General features: G+C 37.1%; 1 protein-coding gene across 13 annotated transcripts in view; it reads right to left on the bottom strand.

Moving 5' to 3' along the window:
• Positions 1-22,693, bottom strand: part of LOC105480086 (SRY-box transcription factor 2) — a 753,725-nt gene that overhangs the window by 552,538 nt on the left and 178,494 nt on the right. For 11 of the 13 annotated variants that reach the window (XM_071091313.1, XM_071091315.1, XM_071091319.1 and 8 more), the window contains one exon: positions 4,947-5,016. The gene's annotated coding sequence lies outside the window, so the exon portion shown is untranslated. Of the gene's footprint in view, positions 1-4,946; positions 5,017-5,262; positions 5,400-22,693 lie in introns of those variants that run through there. The other 2 variants (XM_071091320.1, XM_071091321.1) reach the window with 1 other exon arrangement.

Genomic DNA, 22,693 nt, shown 5'->3' with positions numbered 1-22,693 from the left:
CACCTGAGTGCAGACAAATGAATCTGAAGGCTTTCTAAACCTGGGCTTTCAAAAGGTTTTATAAAATGTTTCTTCTCAGTTTTCACTCCATGCCTCAAACTTAAAACAAATCATATATGTTGAGCTATTACAGTTGATTCTTCTCTTTTCAATTTTTTTAAAAGAGTACATAGAAACTGAACTGATAAATGCCCTACTACCTAATCACATGATTTAATGTGTATTATCACAGTCTAAACCTTTGTGATATTAAGCCTGAAGAAGGCTTGGTTTCCATTCTTCAGGGTCTCTGGCCTGTCTTTCCCTTTATAGGCATCGGCATTCTATTATCATTTAAATAATATCGACTTTGTTTATTTAATATGTAAATATAGGATATAGTTTTCTATATAGTATACAATGAAATTATTGTACATACTGAAAGGGAGACTCAAATTCATTTCTAGCATTCTATTAATAGGTAAGTCTCCTTTATTTCTTTTCTCATTCTTAGCTTCACCCCTCCCTCCATCCTTAATTTTCTATTTAAAGCTATCCTTTAATTATGTGGTTGTGGCCCCATATACACTAACATGTTCTAAGATTTTTTTCCTGTGGCACCTTGAATTCAGTCATCGGGGGGTAGCAAAAGAGTAATGACATTTTCTGTAATGCCTGTTGATGGAGACACTGTCCCCTGAATCCTCCTTGACATCCCACTGAAGAATATTTTTTCAAAACTAAATGCCTCAAAAGCCAAGAGACTGGTATGTTTTTCCCCAAAGTAAAATGTGCAATGGGATTATTTCAATTGCTACATCATCCTCATTTCTACTAAGTAAAGTAAGAACTGTCACAGAGAAGGGTTTTGGAGGTGTGTTAAGCATGGCACTGGGTTTAGACATGCAAGCTTAGTTTTAGAAGCTGGGGCAAAACCATATTGCTCCCTATTATGTTTTAATGAGGAGAGAAAGGGGGACGCAGGGATAGAAGAAAGCAGCTAGGGAAGGGTGACGCAGGAATAGAAGAAAGCAGCTAGGGAAGCTGGGTGGAACATGAAGGAAGCGTCAAAGAGAGGAACCTCCAATTTTAGCAAACGGAAAAGGTACTTTGCAGACCAGAATGTTTAATAGGAATGTTTAAGTGGCTTGATGTGGGATATGCAAAGTTCATCCTCTCCACTTCCCACTCAGTAAAGTCCACATTGCCCACTCACTCTTCTGTGAAAGGAGATTCCATTAGAGAACTTCAGTGAAGACCTGACATCCGTGATTCTGGATTGGCCTTGGGCAATCACGGAAATAGGGTATGCATGTGCAGGGGACTGCAGGAACAGCTGACTTCTACGTTACCCAAAGGAAGTCAATGCTATGAGAGTGAGAGAGACCTGAATTTAATCCCACAGAGGCATATGTTGCCTGTGTAACCAGCACCTGGTAACTGAATCCTTCTGATTCTGCATTTTTTCCACCAGAAAACAAGGGTAACAATAGATGGCTTTGAGGTTGTTGTAACCATTAGGGCTGTATAAAATGCTCACTATATGGAAGTCCTCCTCTAGATGACTTTTTTCCACTTTTGTTTTAGCTGTTAAAAGCCTTGAGCCAAGTCTATGACTCAAAAAAATGTTAAAAATGTAAAAAAATATGGTCTTCATATTTGTGTTGTTCTTTTCCCTCCTAAGTCTCAAACCAATTTATATTTTCTCTATTCTTAATTATCTGGACATTATTTATATCTACTGTATTGTATTATAACACGTACCAAAATGCTTGTAAAAGGTGGTGCTACAAAATAGATTTTTTTCTGTTTACTATGCTCCCAGTTTCCCCATTCTGAATTTTAAGACATGATGGGAGTTGGCACATTTTTCTCCCTTTTGGATGCTGCTGCTGCCATGCTGAGGGTTGTCTGACGAATAACTGGAATGGTCTGGGCATTGATCAATATCTGCTTTATCCCCTTTGTCATCTAAAGTTGGCTCTCATCTGGGGTTAGGAGTGACATCAGTGTGTGTTGGTCTTGTCTTCTTTGTCATTATGTCATCACCAGCTAAGCTAACTAGACCGACCATCATATTCGTGCCAAAAAGTATATCCCAGTATGTCTGCCCAGCCCACAGAAGGCAAGACAAGAAACAAGCAAAGGACATATAACATTTTCTTTTGACACCTGAGGAAAGCAAAGTGCAAAGATGCTGGTAATGAGTCCAGAGGCATCAATATAAAGCTGGAGTGAAAACCAGGCCAAATACTTTCCTGCATCCTGAACCCTAGAGAATGCAGATTGATTAGTCAAGCAATCTGTTATTGCCTGCTGGTATGTCAAAGCATGGGCATGTCCTGCCTAAGACAATAAAAGAACACCTTTTAGGTAATAGCTTCTACTGGCAGGGCTTAAGCAGGGACCAGGACCTCCACCCAGAGAGGAACGGTGCTTCATGAGCCTTCTCTCCACTTTTGGGTTCTATTAGTAGGCCCTGAAAGCATTGAAACCTCAATAGCATCACTGTAATGGAAAAGCGGCTCCAAGTTTCTGACATGAAGCACAATAAAGTTTTAATTTTACTAGAAGAAAAACAGAACTTTAAAGTCAATCTCAGATGCTTAGAGTCTTTACAAATGTGTCACTCATTTCCTTTCCTCTGATAAGTTTTAAAGATATTTCGAGGTATCTCTGTGGATCATCTTTGTGGATCTATATTTCTAAACTTTCCAGGAATGACTTTTTGTTGATTTGTTTTTATTTTTGTGTTGGCTTAGCAAAAAGTAAAGTGTGTAACATATCAGTTGTTATACTTGAGAATATGAAGTTCACAAGCAAAATGTGTGAGATGGTTTCCTTTGTCCCAATGGGTAATTGAAAATAATTAGCTCTCCAGCTCCCCAAAATGCAGGTGCTTAATGTTTATACCTACACTGAGAGAAAGAGGATTTCTCTTCTCTCAGGGTAGGTACAAACATTATTCTTGTTAGTAGATTGCTATACTAACAAGAGTTTCAGAACAGCTAATCCTTGATAAGTGGAGCAAGCAGGAACCTTCGCTGATTTTAGGGCCTAATTACCTATTTCTTAACCTATTTCTCTGTCTTCACAGAGATCTTTCATAACTGCAACAAAACAAAGTACCTCTAGTTTTACCAAAAGTGCTTAAAGGAAACATAGAAGAGAACTTTTGCAAAAGGCTTACAAGATTGACTAGACATGAAACTAGCAAGCAAAAGACAAAGCATTATTTCCCAGGTACTAATTTGTATTAACAACAAAACAACCACGACACTCCTAAATAATAAACTTTTTCTTTCACGAACTAAAACACAAAAAAAGGAACAACCTTAACTTAACAACAATCTTAATTTATATAAAAGAATTAAGTCAATAGCCTGAGAAAAAAAAAATTGCATAATGTGTATAATTGATTACATCCCCTAGACAAACCCTCTTTTATACTGCACTTCTCTATCAGTCTAAGATTACAGGCAATAACCTCAGTGACAATGCGCAGGTCATCTAGAGCATCATACCCATGTAGACAACACAACAACCCAATTCACTTTTGCAGGAAGAACCACACTTTGATTCATGAAGAAGTGCAGCAATTTTGTTCTCCTTCCTGTCTCCTATCCCCTCAGGTTTTAATAATCTCTTTTGTTGCAATTGTTACAAATTATCGGTAACAAAAACTTTGCAACTTCAACACCAATACAAACCAATATGCCACTGCCACCGTCTTGGCAGGCTGCCATGCATGCTATTTTAAAGTTAGGCATTAGGAGGCAGCAAATGGCTCGAAAACACAAGCAAAGATAAATGTAGGAAGTTGGCAGAGACCTGCAGCTGCAAAAGCTTAGAAAACAGACTTCATTTTAAATACAAACTTCCAGGAATTTATATTCGATGTGAAGAATAGTTAGAAGGGAGAGGGTTTGGCCCTCGCAGAGACCTTTGTGAAATAATCTGAATCCTATTCCCCATTTCAGCATCTCTATAAATACTGACTGTTATTTTAAGGGTTAAACAACATAGGACTTGGTTTTAATTAATCTTGTTTTTTTCTTGTCTCCAGAAACAAGGATCTCATGTTTGCCTACATGAAATTCTCAGGATCTGCTAGCAGTGCCAGCCCTAATGCAAATACTGTTCAAGCTATCTCAGAGACGTCAGAACATCTGCCCCATATTGCTTCATTCTAAGGCATTTATTTATTTAAAATATGCACTGTAGTTACTCAGAAATGCCAATGCTGAATTTATGTTTTAAAAAATACTTGTGGCATGTACTCTAATCCAAGGTATCATGTCTTCAGGTAGCATAAGTCTGTCTTATTTTTAGGAGGCTAAAAATGAACTTTTCACTTTCCCAAATGAGAAAAAATGTCTCTAATGAAAGCTTTGTTATTTTAATTACAATGTTTGATTAAAAGAAATGTCACTTAAACTGCATTAAAAATGCAGTTTAATAATGTCAGAAAAATTCTTGCCTCTCTCTGGATATTCATTTTAAAGAAATAAGCTCACATAATTTATAGAATTTCATTTCAGGCATAAATAGAAAGGTCCTTAGAAAACATTATTACTATGAATTAAAACTATAAATGTGTGAGGAAGATTGTGTGGTAAATAAAACAAGAAAACTTAGCATCTCCAAAGACAGCTCCCTGCAATATTTGCATTGTTTCTTAAACTGCTGTACTAAGAATGCATATATTATATGGCACAAACACTTAGTTTTTACAGAATGTACTGGGTAAATTTAGCAATAGTGAATAACACATTCATTATCACAACAGTAATTGTGTGATAAACAGTTAAATCAAACCAAAGGTAATCCACACCAAATAATGCAAATGTTGCACAAAACCCATTTTCCTTCAAGGCATGCATGATGATTTCAAACTCCTCCAGTAATCAAATTTCAGCTTTATTACAATTAACTAGTAATTGAAAAATAAATCACACATTACTTACTACTTTTCAGATGTGTATGCCATCCTTCCAAATTCAAAAGAGTGAAGAAGAATCACAGCCATGAGGAAATCTAGCAGGCAAAAGGAGGGAAAATAGGAAGTATTAGTTGTCTAAAAATTAGCATCTTCAGGTTTTCTTGAGGTACTTCCCATAAGATCCCAAAGCAAAGAAGAAAAAGAAAAAGTTGGAGAAAAACATCACACACATCACGAGCCGACTTTCTCCACAAACCCATGCAGCTCCAAACTTTAAAGGCTCAAATTGTTGAGCATCCTGATTGAGCAAATATCCAACTTCGGTATCACTGGTTACGTACACATTTTCAGTAAGATGAATGCATCTCCAAAATTATGGTTACTTTAATGTATTATCCAGATTTCCCCCCTGTTTCTCTCCCCTTCTCCTTTTTCCATTCACATTTTTCTTCCTACAAAATGCACATAGGTCTGTTCTTCCTTGTACCCCGAGTCAGGCCTGGCTTTGAAATGCATTTCAATCTCTCAACACAGACTGCTTTCATTGCATTTAGAGCCCCACTAAGGCCCAGCTTTAAAAGCTACTGATTCTTTTTTTCTTTAGCCTTCCTCACAAAGGAAGGGTATTTTGTAAATTACCAGCTCGTTCAGATCAACAAAAGGTACTTTCATAGAAAGCCCCATTTGATTTTGCTCAAATTTGATTACTAGGATGGAGAAAAGGAAAGGAAGTCAAAAAGAAAAACCCCAGATGGCTTTTTCATTCATCTCAGTGAATGAGCTTTATCTGTGCCTTTTGAAACTGTAGCAGTGGAAAAGCATTTCTGTTGGCTTAAAAAACTTGACAAAAATTATTGGTTTGCCATTTCTCATGTAACAGCCATTGGGAACTGGATGAAAAGACTTTTTCATGGGATCGCCTGCTTGGATCAAAATAATGGAGATTAGGTATTTCATTATAAATTACAGTGGGAGATAGAGCAGGCTGTCATATTAATAGCAACCTGCTCATGGCCTTCAATGGTAGCTATTCTCCTAGACAAAGGACCAAGGGGGTTGTCTATTGAACTTGTACTTTAGGCCTGATCAATTTTCTATCATCAAGGCAAAAGGTGAGATGACTAACAAAGGAATTCACACATGAGTGACCTCATAAGCCTACAGATAAAACAGCTTAAAGAAGCAAAATACATCCTGAAATTATGGATGATAAACTACATAAAGAAGAAGACAAGAGTATGAGAATGAGAGAGGAAAGAGCAATGGTCTATAATTCTCCTCCCTCTTCTTGGCCAAATGGACATATTAAAAGCTACTTGTTTTCAGCTGCAGATAATTGCAACATTTGGTTTGCAGTGGTCTGCTATAAATCCTTCAGCCTATGTTTTTTTTCCCCCAGCACAGTTCCAGCCATTTCATTCGCTATTAACAACAGCATTGTGTTCAAGACAAAGCTTCTACCAGGAGTCACGCTTAAAAATAAAAATAAAAGGAATCACAACCAACACAGGCTTCCAGATAGTTCACAGTAAGTGTGCATTTGTTATTTGCTCCAGGTTACGAGCTTCTTGCCTGATTTATATACTTCTTAGAATCTAAAGCAATTCAAAGTCCAAGCAGTACCTGCACAGACACAGAACCTTAATGAAGAACAGTGAAACATCTGATTCTATCAAGATTCTTTCAGAAAATAGTGACGACAAATTGCTAATCCAAAGTGCCAGCGAAGGATGAGCGATTAATTTTCATACGGCCACAAGGAATATTTTCAATTCCTCATCGAAGTTGTCCAGATCACTGTAGAAATTACCAAAATCCTTTTCCCTGTGATATTTCCACGGAATTTTTTTCAACTTTTCTATTAAAAAGTCTGGGGGATTTCTGCCTGATAATATCACTGTTCACTGGGGGTAGTAAAGAAATTATCTTCAAAAGATAAAAACCAGGGTTACCAAAAGTTACTATTACCTGGAAATGCAAATGCAGTGTAACATTTTGTGTATATTCTATAATGCTAATCAAGGGAAAAATATATGTGAGCAGGACATACTTTTACAATGCTATTTTTTTAAACCAAAGAGCAGTATAAGATCATTAATGGGAAATTACTTCCAACTGCCTAAAAGCCTGAGAAAACACATAAATACCACCCATGACAGCAGTTGTCAAAATATGGCTGCATTTTGAAGGGCACCCTTGACAGGTGTGAGACTTGACACAGTCTTAGTACATACTCATATCAGCAATTTCTCACATCTACTGATGATGAGATAAGGAAGTTCGTTTATGTATGGACCAATAAAACAAAGATGTAGTATTATCTGAGGTATACATACAAATGACTCCACATTTGTATAAAATTGGATTTTCTATGTTCTTAATGGAGCCCTGGATCGTTGGACTATCTTAACCATTCTGGGAGATCCCAAATTCAGGGTTATTAAAGAGGAATTAAACAACAGTGGTGGGAGTCAGTGCACAGGCAGGCTCTTCACACTATTGGTGTGAACATGGACTGGTAAGAACTTTCTGGAGGGCAACTGGACAACATGCCTTTAAGTTTAAAAGTTTTCCTGGCTCTTGACTTAGTTATTTCACCTCTAGGAACCTTCCCAGTAGAAACTATCAGAAATGCAGATAAAGATTTTTTTTCCCCAAGAAGATACTTATCATACAGTGAGTCAGGTAGTATACTGGTTAAGATTACAAATTAGAGAGCCAGACTAGCTAGAGTAACAATTACAACTTAACCAACTTCCAATCACAAGGTGAGACTTTGGTTGTTAACCTCTCTACACCTCAGTTTTCTTGCTTGCAAAATGAGGATCTCAAAAGTGTTATGAGAATTAAATGAAGAGTAAATATATGTAAGGCATTAAAGCACTGACTAGCACATAGTAAGTACTGAATAATTATTAGATATTGCTATTAATATAAATCATCTAAACTTAGATAATTATTAACTGAATCATGATAAATACAACACAATTTAATTTGTCCATTAAAGATCATGCCTTCAAATAATTCTTAATGATGTAGAGAAACATTCATACTAGGTTAAAAAATCAGGACATAAAACCATATATTATGGTATCTCAAATATAGATATAATATCTATGTATGTTTTTAAAATGGCAATAGTATTTCTTTTTTGGATAAAGTACTTTCAAATGGTTTTAATTTTCTTGTCATAGTTTTTAATCTTTATAAAACATTTTAAATTATTATTCTTATTATTTGAAGCAGAGTTTCGCTCTTGTTGCCCAGGCTGGAGTACAATGGGACGATCTTGGCTCACTGTAACCTCTGCCTCCTAGGTTCAAGTGATTCTCCTGCCTCAGCCTCCCAAGTAGCTGGGATTAGAGGCATGCACCACTACACCCAGTTAATTTTGTCTTTTTAGTAGAGACAGGGTTTCTCCATGTTGGTCAGGCTGGTCTCGAACTCCCAACCTCAGATGATTCGCCCACCTCAGCCTCCCAAAGTGCTGGAATTACAGGCGTGAGCCACCACACCTGGCCTAAATTATTTTATAAACTCTTACTTTTATAGCAGTTCATGAAGAAGGAGTTGCAGTAGGTGCAGCATTTCATAACACTGTATGCTGTTTGGTTTCCCTGTAACCTGGCCTACCTCTATTTGATAGCACTGTATGTGTAGCATACAGTGTAGCAGAAAGTCAGAATCTATGCCAAAATTCACTCTGGTGCTCAGCACTAAGATCTGGAAATGAGCTGTACTTCCAGAACTGGGAAGTAAGCTTAAATTCTAAAATTTAAAGAAGGAAAATCCAAATATATTGGATTCACAAAGTTTCCTGACCTAAGAAGCTATCAGCATTTGGGTTACCAAAGGCATTTTTACAATGGAGAATCCAGAAAAATGACTCAGGAATGAACTTGGAAAGATATGTATATGCCAACATGTCCAGGTTAGAGAAATCAATGAAACCAAGAGTTAGCTTTCTGAAAAGATAAATGTAAAAATCAACTTATACAGGCTGTGTGCAACACCAACAGCTTCAGTCCAATCAATTAGGGGCAACAGACAAAACAAACAAATCATAAGAAATCTCAGTAACAGGGTCCAAGTAGTGATCTAATCAATTGCAGGAGTGTCTAAATAGCGAGACTAGGTTGCATCTAATAAAGGGACTCTCTATATGAATTCTTTTTAAAGGGGGTAATAAGTAAGCACTTGTCCCTTTCTTTCTTCCTACCCACATGGGAGTTAGAACCTGGGGGCAGGAAGGGAGGTTGATGGGAGAGCAGACCCTATCCTCCCACCCTTCCTGGTTCCTCAGTCAAACCCAATCCAGGAGGCAGGGAAAGAGTGGAGAGGAGAACCTAGAGTGTTTAATCAGACTGTGCTAGTCTTTAGTAACTAAGTGACTGGAAAGTTATGGAATCTTCCAAGGTATCATTAACAGTCAGGAATGCAACAGGGCAAAGTTAAACGTGGAGAAAAGTGAACTTGATTCGGATTACTCAGTACAAGAATTACATGTGTATTATGTCTTTGTTGAAAGAAAACGTATCAAAGCTAGACCTTTCAAGAAACTTCAATTCATAAAAAGCCAAGGTCAAGAACATGAAAGTACCATATGATTCAGCAATTGTACTTCTGTGTATATGCCCAGAAGAACTGAAAGCAGAAATTCAAACAAAGATCTGTACATCAATGTTCATAACAGCACTATTCACAATAGCTAAAAGGTAGAAGCAACCCAAAAGTCCACCAATGGATGAATGGAATAGCAAAATTTGGTAGATACATAGAAGGAAATATTAGCATTAAAAAGTAAGGAAATTCTGACACACTCTACAACATGCATGAACCTTGGAGATACTATTCTAATAAAATAAGCCAGTTACAAAAGGACAACTATGGTATGAGTCCACTTATACAAGGTATCTAGAGCAGTCAGATTCATAAAGACAAAAAGTAGAATGGTGGTTTCTGGGGACTTGGAGGAGGAGGGAATGAAGGGGTAGTGTTTTATAGAAATAGAGTTTCATTTAGGAAAGATGAAAAAGCTCTGCAGACAGATGGTAGTGATGATTGCACAACAATGTGAATGTACTTCATGCCACAAGCTGTATACTTAAAAATTGTTATAATGGTAAATTTTATGTTTTATATATTTTACCACAATTCCAAAAAGGAATATTAAAATCTTGTTTCCTAAATTTCTCAATTATTTATTTTATTATCATCCAGTTTAACATAATTAAAGAAAAGGATAGGCCGGGCGCGGTGGCTCACGCCTGTAATCCCAGCACTTTGGGAGGCCGAGGCGGGCGGATCACAAGGTCAGGAGATCGAGACCACGGTGAAACCCCGTCTCTACTAAAAATACAAAAAATTAGCCGGGTGCGGTGGCGGGCGCCTGTAGTCCCAGCTACTCAGGAGGCTGAGGCAGGAGAATGGCGTAAACCCAGGAGGCGGAGCTTGCAGTGAGCCGAGATCGCGCCACTGCACTCCAGCCTGGGCGACAGAGCGAGACTCCGTCTCAAAAAAAAAAAAAAACAAAACAAACAAAAACAAGAAAAGGATAAAAAGGAGAGAAGAAAAAATGGGAGGGGAGGGAAAGGGAGAGGATGAAGAGAGAAATAAAGGGGAGAGGCAGCAAGGGAGGGAAAAAAGGAAGGGCTGCTATATGCAGTCACCATGCAATTTGTACACTTCACCCAGATACCAGAGGGGCAAATAGGGGTAAACTCCAGTCAGGAGTTATGCTGACCGAGTTGCACGCCTTGGGGCTGGACTTCAATAGGTGGGAGGAAGGGATGCCATTTTGTAATTCATCTATCCAGAGGGGACATCATTTATTAATTTGCAGAATGGCACCGTATGTGTCAACAGGCCTTGGAAGAGAGACAGATTGGTATGTGAACAGATTTGGTGACTCACAGCTGTAATCCCAGCACTATGAGAGGCAGAGGCGGGTTTTCTTTTAAGAGAAGAATAAAAACTCAAAAATATCAGAATACAATGTCTGTACTAGGCATAAGTGTTTTTAACAGTTTTGTTGCACTTGTATGTGTGTGTGCATGCATATTGGTCATGATCTGAAATGCACTTCTGAGTGAAGGTAACAACCAGAAACAGCTTGAGGCATTTGCCTTCTCTAAGTTCAGAGATTACATCAGAAGGGCTTCAGAGTTTTGCCATGGCATAATAAACATAATATACAAGTAAAGTATATATAGTAGTTTAATAAAGTTTATAGAGAAAAGCAATGAAGCAAGATACTCCTTTGTAGGGAGTGGGGAGTGGGATATTCCATTTTTATTTCCAAATTAAAATAAGTAATTAGATTTTCAATAAGTTATTTTGTCATATTAAAAATTGCAGGCCGGGCACGGTGGCTTATGCCTGTAATCCCAGCACTTTGGGAGGCCGAGGCAGGCAGATCACCTGAGGTCAGGAGTTCAAGACGAACCTGGCCAACATGGTGAAACCCAGTCTGTACTAAAAAAATACAAAAAATTAGCTGGATATCATGGCGGGCACCTGTAGTCCCAGCTACTCCGGAGGCTGAGGCAGAAGAATCACTTGAACCCGGGAGGCAGAGGTTGCAGTGAGCCAAGATTGAGCAATTGCACTCCAGCCTGGGCTACAAGAGTGAAACTCCGTCTCAAAAAATAATAATAATAAATAAATAAATAAATGATAGCATTAATAAAATATGTTCAGAAAAAGACAAATAGCTACTGGTGTTGAGGCAGGAGAAACAAAGGACAGAATCACACTTTTGACAGGTGATCCAGGTTCTAGGAAACAGCTGTGAGCTTCAAAGCCAGACTGACTTCAATTATGATTTCCTATTTTGTCCCTAAAGATGGTATCACCTTGGACAACTTTCCTAACCTCATAGAATCTTAACTTTTTCCTCTGAAAAATAGGGATATTCTATTTCACTTTCTGCGTGGTAAGATAGGTGAGGTAACATTGCATAAAGTGCTTAACATATTATTTGTAGCATAGTAAGTGTGCTATAATATTTGTATTAGTATGATGATTAAATATAATATCTAGCCCACATCTGCCATACTGTAGACACTCAGGAACAGTAGTTGTGAATGTAGCTGTGCAGTTTATTGCAATTTTTTTTTTTTTTTTTTTTTTTTTTGAGACAGAGTCTGGCTCTGTCACCCAGGCTGGAGTGCAGTGGCGCAATCTCGGCTCACTGCAAGCTCCACCTCCCTGGTTCACCCCATTCTCCTGCCTCTGCCTCCCGAGTAGCTGGGACTACAGGAGCCCGCCACTACGCCCGGCTAAATTTTTTGCATTTTTAGTAGAGACGGGTTTCACTGTGTTAGCCAGGATGGTCTTGATCTCCTGACCTCATGATCCACCCACCTCGGCCTCCCAAAGTGCTGGGATTACAGGCGTGAGCCACTGCGCCCGACCTGCAATTTTTAATGTGACAAAATAACTTATTGAAAATCTAATTACTTATTTAATTTGGAAATAAAAATGGAATATCCCACTCCCCACTCCCTACAAAGGAGTATCTTGCTTCATTGCTTTTCTCTACAAGATTTATTAGTTTAAACTACTATATATACTTTACTTGTATATTATGTTTATTATTTGGCATCTGTCTCCTTTACCAGAATAGAAGCTGTGTAAAGGTAGAAATAATAATAATAAACTAATTATCAGCTAACCCCTTATGACCTTCAAATCTGAACCTGCGTTAGCCTGAGAGGAAGTTAATATTCTTTTCTGGTGAAAAGGAGAAAAGCTTTCTGGGACTGGCCACCCCCAAGTGAACCCTGAGTAGACCTTTGGTTTTGAAATCCTAGGCCCATAGATTTTTTGTTTCAGGTGGGAGAACACAAAGGCTACAGAGTTCCATCACTGAGGAGGAGAAGTAGCTTCATTCTCCTAAGGTCAGATTCACAAATATTGTTTCATAGTTTATCTACATGTCTGTCAAAAACTGTGAAGGGTCTGCTTGTGAGATAACAAGTAAGACTGCTAGAGTGTCATGGATGGATGTTAATTCACAAATGTTTACTAAGGATAATAACACAGAACAATAAGCAAGATCACAGATGCTTTGCAGTCTGTTCATGCTTCAATTCGTAGGCAAATTTCTTTCATGTTGTATACCTTGAACACATTTAAATATTGACTGAGATGTTATAAGAATGTAAAGCTTTGCTATTGGTACTCCATTAATAACAAATAGAAGTAACTTGAACATGAGATAACATTTGTTTTTATCTGTTTTTAAAAGGATCTTACCAAGGAAATAATGTAAATAAAACTGATATGGATGTGTTTAATCTATGAGATAATAAAAATTTTAACCATTTTAGAAACAAATTATAAACACTTGCTATGCTAACTAAAACCATTTAATCAACCATTAAAGTAAATCCTATGGGGTTTCTATTTGACAGTATTCCTTAATCTAGTCTGATATGCTCTATGAACTTCAAAGGAATAAAACTTATTTTCTTGAAATTATTATATAACTCAAACCTTTTAAATCAATTATACAATCAGTCTGAATTAGCAAAGTTTAACTGTCCTAATCAAAATTTAAAACACTTTTATTAGTGGTACTAATCAAGGCAGAGTTATTTAAGTAATGAAACAACGTTGATATTTGAGCCAAATCAAACTGATTTGGAAATACAGATAGCTATATATTATAGCTGCATATGACCTACGTGCATAGAAGCCTCGGTAAAAATTGTTAACAAGAATCACGACTGATCTTATCAGTTAAAACAACTGTTTTATTATCACTTTAAAACACTGACATAATTATTGATCCCTCCCTTATCCTCAGACTTTAGATACAATTCATCAATAGCCCTGTTGATTTTACCTCCCAAATACATATTCTGCCTACTTCTCTTGTATGGTTCTGGGGCCCTTGTCCATACATTATTATATATTTCTGAACTGGTGCAATGGCTAATAACTGACTTATCTCATTACCCTTCTCCCTCTAGCAATGTTCTCTTTCATCTCCAGTCTTCTTAATGCCATGAGAGTAATCCTTTTAAGAGTGACATCAACAAGATAGTGGAGTAGGACCCTTGACTCCTCTATTCGCCATGAGCATGCCGACTCAGCAACAATTCACAAATTCCATTTTTTAGAAATTAGAAACTAATTGAAAGACTCTGTACCCTGGAAGAATGCAAAACTAGACTCAGCAACACCAGTAGGTAGATTTGGAACATCCTCTTGCTGGAGATCCTGCATCCAGTGCAGTGCCATATAATCAAGAAGGGTTCCCCTGGCTCCCCAGTTTACCTAGGGGAGAAAAAAGGTTGGTTTGCTTTTCCTGTGATGCTCTAACTTTTCTAGGGGACTCCCTAGATGACCATCTACTATGTTGCCAGTCTTAGAGTTCTGACAAGTCTGACATAGTCTTGTGGCCTGGGACAGAATGAAGATGGCAGCTTGGGTTGATGGATACCACTGATCTCCCCATCAACTCAGCACTGAGTGAGCAGATGAAAAATCTCAGCTCTCAGCTTTCTCCTGGGAAAGGAAAGTATTAATCCATGTGGCCAGTGCTCCAGTTTCTCTGGGGCTTGTTAAAGAGCTACCATTTGTCTCTCCAACCTTAAAGCTCTGATGGATTCAGCACAGTGTAGCTGCCCAGAGGATACTGAAGATGGCAGATAGGGCTGATAGACACCATAGTTCCCTGCATCCAGCTCAGTACAGAGTGAGTGAACAAAACCCACAACTGTCTACTTCTCTCTGGGCAGGGAAAGCATTAGTAGAGGCCATGAGAATCTCTGACCAGGATGACTGATGGTGGTCTTTTCCTGTACAAGACCAGTCCATAAAGATTGGGAGAAGTACTTGCCTTATCTAATTGGCAGGCCTCAAGTCAGAGAGTCAAAAAAAATAAAGAATCAGATAAAGAAAGATGTTCCAAACAAGGAAACAAAATCTTCAGAAACCAACTCAAATGAAACAGAGTTATATGATTTTCCTAACAGATTTAAAAATAACTCTCATAAAGATACTCCCTGATATCAAGAGAACCATGCATGAACAAAGTGAAAATTTCAACAAAGAGATAGGAAATATTAAAAAGTACCAAACAGAAATCATAGAGCTAAGGAACACAATAACTGAACTGAAAAATTCCCTGGAGGAGCTCAATAGCAAAGTAAATTATGAAGAAGGAAGAATCAACAAAATTAAAGCCAAGTCTCTGGAAATAATTTAGTGAGATGGGCAAAAAGAAAAATGAATGAAAAAGAGTGTAATGGACTGAATGTTCCAAATTTTATAACTTGAAATTCTAATCTGCAATGTGATAGTATTCAGAGTTGGGATTTTGGAAGGTAATTAGGTCATGATGACAGCACCAAGCCATCAGAGATTTGCCCCCATGGGCCAGACACCTCTCACCAGGCCCCATCTTCAATATTTGGGGATTACATTTTAACATGAGATTTGGATGGGACACATATCCAAACCATATCAAAGAACATCTCTCTCTTACACTCTCGCCTTCTCTCTCTCTCTCTCACACTCTCTTACTCTCTCTTACATCTCTCTCTTACACTCTCGCCTTCTCTCTCTCTTTCATCTTATATATAGAAAAATTATATCATCTGCAAACAGAGACAACTTTCCTTTTCTATTTGGGTGCTTATTTCTTTTTCTTGTCAAATTGCTCTGACTAAATTTCTAGTATATGTTGAATTGAAGCAGCAAGAGTGGGCATCCTTGCCTTGTTTCTGAACTTAGAGGAAAAGCTTTCAGTTTTTTAATTTTAATTTTAATTTTTTACTGTTGAATGTGATATTAGTTGTGGGCTTTTCATGTATGGCCTTTATAATGTTGAGCTAATTTCCTTCTATCCCTAGTTGGTTGGGAGTTTTTATCATGAAAGGATTTTAAATTTTGTCAAACACTTTTTCTGCATGTATTGAGACAATCATGTGATTTTTAGTCTTCATTCTGCTAATGTGGTATCACATTGATTGATTTTCATATGGTGAACTACATTGCATCCAAGTGATTGATCCTATTTGGTCATGGTGCCTGATTCTTTTAATATGCTGCTGAATTCATTTTGCTAGTATTTTGTTGACATTTTGCATTTATGTTTATCAGGGATTTTGATCTGTAGTTTTCTAGTAAAGTCTTTCCTGCCTTTGGTATTAAGGCAATACTTTTCTTAAAAATTGAGTTTGGAAGTGTTCTCTCCTCTTTAATTTTTGGCACACTTTGAGAAGGGTTGGTGTTAATGCTTGTTTAAATGCTTTTTTAAATGTAAAATTTATTAGTGAAGCCATCTGATACTGGGCTTTTATTTTTGAGAGGCTTTTAATTACCTTCATACTAAAGTCATAATGCTCAGACTTTATATATCTTCATGATTTAGTCTTGGTAGGTTGTATGCTTCTCTAATTTATTCATTTCTTCTAGATTATCCAATTTGTTGGTGTACAATTATTTGTAGTAGTTTTTTAAAATAATCCTTTATATTTCTGTGGCATCAGTTTTAAGTCTCTTCTTTCATTTTTTGATTTTATGTATTTGAGTCTTTCCTCTTTTTTCTTAGTTAATATAGCTAAGAGTTTATCAATTTTGTTTATCTTTAAAAAGAAAAAATTTGTCCAGGCACAGTGGCTCATGCCTATAATCCCAGCACTTTTGGGAGGCTGAGGCAGGCGGACCACAAGGTCAGGAGTTCAAGACCAGCCTAGCCAATATGGTGAAACCCCGTCTCTATTAAAAATGCAAAACAAAACAAAACAAAAAATTAGCTGGGTTTAGTGGCAGCCGCCTGTAATCCCAGCTACTTGGGAGGCTGAGGCAGGAGAATCACTTGAACCCAGGAGGTGGGGGTTGCAGTGAGCCGAGATTGTGCCATCGCACTCCAGCCTGGGTGGCAGAGCAAGACTCCGTCTCAAAAACAAACAAACAAAACAAAAATAACAAATTTTACTTCTGTTTATTTTTTTTTCTGTACTTTCTATTTCATTTATTTCTTTTTCTAATCTTTATTTCCTTCTTTCTGTGAATTTTGGGCTTAGTTTGTTTTCCAGTACCTTGATGTGTAAAGTTAGATTGTTTATTTGAGATCTTTTTTCTTTTTTAGTGTAAACATTTATTGCTATGAACTTCCCTGTTAGTGTTGCTTTTTCTGCACCTCATAAGTTTTGATAGGTTGTATTTTTATTTTCATTTTTCTTGAGGTATTTTCCGATTTCTTTTCTGATTTCTATTTTGATCACTGATTGCTCAAGAATGTGTTGTTTAATTTCCTCGTATTTGTACATTTTCTAGTTTTCAGTTTGCTGTTGATTTCTAATTTTATTTCACTGTGGTAAGAAAAGACACTTGATATGATTCAGGTTCAACCTTTTTAAATTTGTTAAGAGTTGTTTTGTGACCTAACCTATGATCCATCCTGGAGAAAGATCTATGTGCACCTGAGAATGTGTATTCTGCTGCTATCAGGTAGAATGTGCAGTGTATTTATGTAAAATCTGTTTGGTCTGTATTGTTATTCAAGTCTTCTGTCGCCTTATTAATCTTCTGTCCAAATGTTCTGTCCATTATTGAAAGTGGGGTATTGAAGTCTCCTACTGTTATTGTATTGTTGTCTACTTCTTCCTTCAGTTCTGTCAGTGTTTGCTTTGCATATTTTGGTGCTGTGATGTTGGGTTCATATATATTTATAATTGTTAAAACTTCTTTGTATATTCACCGTTTTGTCATTGTGAAATATTCTTCTTTGTCTCTTGTGGCAGTTTTGACTTAACATTTATTTTGTCTGATGTAAGCATAACCACTCTGTTCTATTTGGTTACCATTTGCATGGAATTTTTTTTCCCCATTCCTCCAATTTCAGGCCATGTATGTCCTTCAATCTAAAGTGAGATTTTGGTAGAGACCATATAGTTGGGTCTTGTTTTTTATCCACTCAACCACTCTATATCTTTTGGTTGGAATGCTTATTCCATTTACATTTATATTAGTTATTCATTGGAAAGGCATTACTACTGGCGTTTAGTTAGTTGATTTCTGTTCATCTTTTAGCTCTTTTTATTTATTTTTACTCTCTTGCTGTCTTCCTTTGTGTTCTAGTGATTTTTTGTTGTATTAATTTGCTTTGATTCCTTTCTCTTTTTTGTAACTTCTATAGGTTTTGTAGTTACCTTGGGGCTTATATAAAATATAGTAATAACAATCTATTTTAAGCTGATAAGTGAAATCATATATATAAATGCTACACTTTAACTCTTTCCCCACACTTTATGTTATTGTTGTCACAATTTACATCTGTTTATATAATATATATTTTAACATATTTTTAGTTATAGTTATTTTAAATATTTTTGTCTTTTAACTTTTATACTAGAATTGAAATTTATTGACCGATCACCACTACAGTAATAGAGTATTCTGTACCTATCTGTATATTTACCTTTACCAAATTTTATACTTTCTTGTGCTATCATGTTACTGTGTAGTGGCCTTTTGTTTGAACTTGAGGAACTTCCTTTAACATTTCATGTAATGCAGATCAAGTGGTGGTATACTCCTTCAGCTTTTGTTTGCCTGGGAAAAAATCTTTATCTCTCTTTATTTCTGAGAAGAGTTTTGCCAGGTATAGTATTCTTGGTTGGGAGTTCTTTTCTTTCAGTGCTTTGAGTATTCCTCTCCCTTCTTACTGCGAGGTTCCTGCTAATAAAATACACTAATAGTCTTATAAGGGTTTTTTTTGTATGTGACTAGTTATTTTTCTCTTGATGCTTTCAAAATATTCTCTTTGTATATGACTTTTGATAATTTGATTATAATGTGTCTACATTTCAATTTCTTGAGTTCATCTTGTTTGCTGTTCTTGTTTCTTTTAGAACTGGATTTCTATTTCCATCTCCTGATTCGGGAAGTTTCCAGGCGCTTTTCTTCAAATAATGTTTCTGAACCTTTCTCTCTCTTCCTTCTGACACTCTCATAATGCAAATATTGGCATGCTTGGCATTTATTTCTCACAGTTATGGAGGCTAAGAATCCAAGATAAAAGCACTAGGAAGTTTGGTGTTTGGCTGGGAGCTGCTTCTTGGTTCATAGGTGACTTTCCTCTTGTCATGTTTTCATGTGGTAGAAGGAGCACAAAAGAGTTCCTCGCATCCCTTTTATAAGGATATTAATCCTTATAAAGAGAGAGAGAGAGAGAGAGAAAGAAAGAAAGAAAGAAAGAAAGAAAGAAAGAAAGAAAGAAAGAAAGAAAGAAAGAAAGAAAGAAAGAAAGGAAGGAAGGAAGGAAGGAAGGAAGGAAGGAAGGAAGGAAGGAAGGAAGGAAGGAAGGAAGGAAGGAAGGAAGGAAGGAAGGAAGGAAGGAAGGGAGAGACAGAGAGAGAGGAAGGAAGGAAGGAAGGAAGGAAGGAAGGAAGGAAGGAAGGAAGGAAGGAGAGAAAGAAAAGAGAGAAAGGAAGAGAGAGAGAAAGAAAGAAAGAGAGAAAGAAAGAAAAGAAAGGAAGGAAGGAAGAGAAAGAAAGAAAGAAAGAAAGAAAGAAAGAAAGAAAGAAAGAAAGAAAGAAAGAAAGAAAGAAAGAAAGAAAGAAAGAGAGAGAGAAAGAAAGAAAGAACAAATGAAAGAAAGAAAACGAATGAAAGGAAAGAAAGAAAGGGAGAGAAAGAGTGAAGCTCTACAATATTTGGCAAGCTGGATGAACCTTGAGAACATTATGCTAAAGTGGAATAATGAAGTCATAGAAAGAGAAATACTGCAGTCCTCTTATATAAGGTATCAAAAATAGTCAATTCATAGAATCAGAGAGTGAAATGGTGGTTTGCAGAGGTTGTGGGGATGGAGAAATGGGGAGTTACTAATCTAACAACCTAAAGTTTCAGTCCAGCTAGATAAATATATTCTGTTGTACAATATTGTACCTCTAAGTAACAATAATGTGTTCTACATTTACAGATTTGTTCAGAGGGTAGATCTCATGTTAAGTGTTTTTACCACAATTAATTTTTTAAAATATTCTTAAAAGCAAAAATAAAGTTACACTCCTAAAACTCCATGGCTTAAGGGCTTAAGTCCTTTCCAAGGTTCCCCACTGCATTTAGGATAAAATCCAAACTTCTTCCCAGGACTTTGATTTCCTGCATGATTTAGCATTCTGTTCACTGCTACGCCCCCAGGACTTAGTACAGGACTGGGCACTCCACAGGAGTTCAGTAAATACATGATGAAAGAATGTATACAACAAAATTATAATTCCCTTGATTTCAAAGCTGGTTTGTGAAAATTTTGTCTGAATGTCTATACTACAAAATGAAATTGAGAGATTCAAATATTATTTTAAGTAATTCAACCAAAATTATTGTTTCCAACAAACAATAATGGCTAGTGAAAATGAGACACACCTCAGACAGAAAGCCTTTTATCAATCCCTCCCGGTCGGATGTGAAAAGAAAGGCATGTCCTTCCTTGGGCCTACCACTTACAGTAGGAGAGCCCATTTAAAGAGATGGTAAGTCAATGCCCCTGCTCAGATGGAGACACAGATAAGATAGTACAGCCCTCAAGATAGACAATGACAATAATGGTGATGATGAGAACAGCAGTATTTGTCAAGCACTTGCTATGGGCCAGGCACTGTTCTAAGTGAACCAAATACATTAACTTCTCTACTCTTTACAACAAACTTACTGCTATCCCTATTTTACAGATGAGAAATTTCAAGGCTTTAGGTAAAAGCAAAGCAATTTACAAGAGGTCACACAATTAAGAAGTGTGAGAACTGAGATTTAATCCCAGGCGTTTCCGTCCTAGATGCCCACATTTATTTCCAAGTATAGAAAAAATGTTAAGACATCTCAGGAAGAAAGTGTTTCTTTTATGGTATTAAACATCAAATGAGGAAACAGTAACCATCAGGCCTTTGCAATCATGGGGAACATTCTCACTTCTCATTAGGAAATCCATATCCGTTTAACCTCCAATAATAATGTTATTTTTTTACAAGATAAACAAGAATAAGACTCCTAATTTGTCTCAGAAGGACAGAAAACACAGAAACAGACCAAACTAAAGCATCACAAAGTCAGAACAAAGAGTATGCTGGTAAGAGAGAGGGAAAGAGGGAGAGAAAGGGTGAGAGAGAAGCACAGACTTGCACTACCATGGGATTCAATAAACAGAGCAGGCAGTTAGCGTTTTGCAAAATCTTTTTAGAGAAAATTGTAATGCTATTGATAAAAATTTTGTATGCAGAGGAATTTGGGATAAATAGGAATAGGAATTCGGTATTTGTTTCAGGTAATAGTGCTAACACAGCTGAAACAAATACAAAATTACCACAAATTTTGGTGGCTTAAAATAACAGAAACTTAGGCTGGGCATGGTGGCTCATGCCTGTAATTCCAGTGTCTTGGGAGGCCAAGAAAGGAGGATTACTTGAGGCCACGAGTTTGAGACCAGCCTGGGCAACATAGTGAGACCTCCATTTCTATTAAAAAAATTTAAAAACACAGAAATTTATTCCCTACAGTTCTGGAGGCCAAAAGTCTGAAATCAGTATCATTAGATGAAAAACAAGGTATTGGAGTGACTGCATGTCCTCCAGAGATTGTAGAGAAGAATCCATTCCTTGTCTCTTTCAGCTTCTTGTGGCTGCCCGCATTCCTTTACTTGTAGCTGCATCACTCCAGTTCTCAAGGCCCATCTTGAAATCTCTCTGCTCTGTTTCATATTGCCTCCTTCTCTGTATGTGTAAAAGCTCTCACTGTGCCCCTCTTAGAAAGATATATATGATGACATTCTAGGTCCCACTGAGATAATCCAGGATAACCTCTACATCTCAAGATTCTTAATTACATCTTCAGAGACTTTTTTCCCAAATAAAGTGACATTTACAGGTTCCAAAAATTAGGGCCTAATATCTTTGGAGAGTCATATTTCAGCCTGCTATAAATATTAAGTGCTCTGATGAAAGGAAGTAACTAATCCCAGCAGACTCCTGAGACAAGAATGCTGTAGACCTCACAGAAGAACAGTGGAATTTGGCACAAGAAAGGGATTTCTCTTGGACCAGAAGAACAATCACATTTGTCCACATGTATGTCTAAATGTTTTTCCTAATGCTTTTTAATTAGGAGATAATTGGAAATTAAAGATAGCATAATTACTGTAGTTTAATGCGTACAAGTTTTGCTTAACTTAATTCTATTGTGAACTGTGTCTAATTTCATTCCATAACATGGGCTCAGTCAATCTTGAATAATTCCCTACTGTCTTCATAGAATTCTAAATTAAAGTGCCAAGCCAAATACATTTATGCAGAAGAAGAAAGGATGGGCTTCTCTTTTCCACTCTAGTATATAAGAATCCTAGGGAAATGTTCTAATGGACAGGCCCACGTAAGCAGGAGAAACAGCATGAGCTGACGGGGGAAAAGAATCCTCAAAGCAAGGAAGTGGACATGTCCATTACCAAAAGAAGGGAAGAGGGTTTACTGGGCAGATAAAAACCACAGAAGTCCATTGCACTCTCCGCCAATTCTCACCTACCTAATACAACTAACCCACATGCACACAATACATACAAGCAGAGAAAAAGCTCTCCTTGCCTGAGGGAAACAACCCAAAGCTGTGTCAGATTTCTGCATCTAGCCAGAAGTTCCTGATTCTCTTCCTTCCCTTCGTTTTATCCAGGTATTTTATCCAGGTTTCATACAGGATTTTTCTTGCTCCTGTGCCCTTTAGCCAAGTGTCTAGACTAGTAGTTAAAGTTATGGGTCCAATCAA

Source organism: Macaca nemestrina, chromosome 2 (genome assembly GCF_043159975.1).
Source record: "Macaca nemestrina isolate mMacNem1 chromosome 2, mMacNem.hap1, whole genome shotgun sequence".
Lineage (NCBI taxonomy): Eukaryota > Metazoa > Chordata > Mammalia > Primates > Cercopithecidae > Macaca > Macaca nemestrina.
The sequence above is the reverse complement of the archived record's forward strand: the minus strand, read 5'-3'. Positions and strand labels throughout refer to the sequence as shown.